General features: G+C 54.7%; 1 protein-coding gene and 1 long non-coding RNA gene across 2 annotated transcripts in view; both read right to left on the bottom strand.

Annotated features, from left to right (window-relative positions):
• The window catches only part of LOC138171669 (uncharacterized), a 201,875-nt gene that overhangs the window by 104,104 nt on the left and 96,675 nt on the right, over positions 1-1,096 (bottom strand). The gene's annotated exons all lie outside the window — the stretch shown is intronic.
• Positions 1-1,096, bottom strand: part of HOXC5 (homeobox C5) — an 85,711-nt gene that overhangs the window by 30,872 nt on the left and 53,743 nt on the right. The window lies entirely within an intron of this gene.

The following is a 1,096-nucleotide window of genomic DNA, read 5'->3' as shown; positions in this document are numbered from 1 at the left end:
AGAGAGAGAGAGAGAGAGAGAGAGAGAGAGAGAGAGAGAGAGAGAGAGAGAGAGAAGAAGGAATTTTCAATAGTCCCACTTGTCAAGGGAAGACCATCTTTTAACCTTCAACAGCAGCGAAATCCATGTGAACTCTCGGTGAACCAAGATTGAAGTCATAAATCACCCTTACAAAGGCGGTTGTGGATGCTGGCGCGGGCTGCTGCACCTTTAACGCTTTCTGGGGCTGACAAGCGGCCGGCTCCAACTAAAGTTCACAGCACCCAGGGACGGCCCGAGGCTCCCTCCCCCTTCCCCTCCTCCTCCCCCTCCTCCCTTGGCACTCCTTTCCCTCCGCTCTGGAGCCGGGAACAGCCACGGCGTTGGTAGCTCTGGCTGAGGCCCCCTTCGCGCCGCAGTGGAGGGCGAGGAAGGGGGATCTTCTGCATTCCTCCCCAGCTACCGCCACCTCCGCGTTGCAGCATTCATAGAGCCCAGAGTCAAACAGCCAGTTTATTCACACGCGGCCCATTTTCAAAATTGCATTCGGCTTCTTCTATGAGGACCCCAGGGTGTCTCTGTCCATCCTGCCACTCGCTCTCCCCCTCCCTCGCCTGGGCTGCCTGCATTCAGTTAGATCTACACAGCCTCGATTACAGGGATCCTTCAGACCCCAGCTGGGGTTGTGTCCACCGGGCTCAAAGGCTCCAGATAATTGATGGAAAGGCTTTAAAAAAAAAAAAAACTTAGGCTGGAATTATGCAGATAATTGTCTCCATGTTCCACTTTGGCGGGAGGTTGGCAGGGGGGCGGGGGGGCGGCGCAGAGATGGAGAATAAGGGGATGGGAAATTCTGGAGAGCCCTGATATCTTTCCTCCTCTGTTTTGCCGGGTCTAACTGCTGGACTCCAAGGGGAGAAGCACTAGAACCAGGCAGCTTTATGCCTGGTCTTCCCTCCCCCACCCCTTTCCCCTCTCCTACCTCCTTCCAGCAAGCTTTTTTTTCCCCTCCCCTCCCCCCAATCGCCTTTCTCTGTGTAATTAAAGTTCAGGGACTCTACTTGTCCCTACTCTCTCTCTCTCTCTCTCTCTCTCTCTCTCTCTCTCTCTCTCTCTC

The sequence above is a fragment of the Petaurus breviceps genome, unplaced genomic scaffold (genome assembly GCF_028583685.1).
Source record: "Petaurus breviceps papuanus isolate PSGF00001 unplaced genomic scaffold, PetGlider_PUasm1.0 454, whole genome shotgun sequence".
NCBI lineage: Eukaryota > Metazoa > Chordata > Mammalia > Diprotodontia > Petauridae > Petaurus > Petaurus breviceps.
Note: the sequence above shows the minus strand (reverse complement) of the source record. Positions and strands in the feature narration are given on the sequence as shown.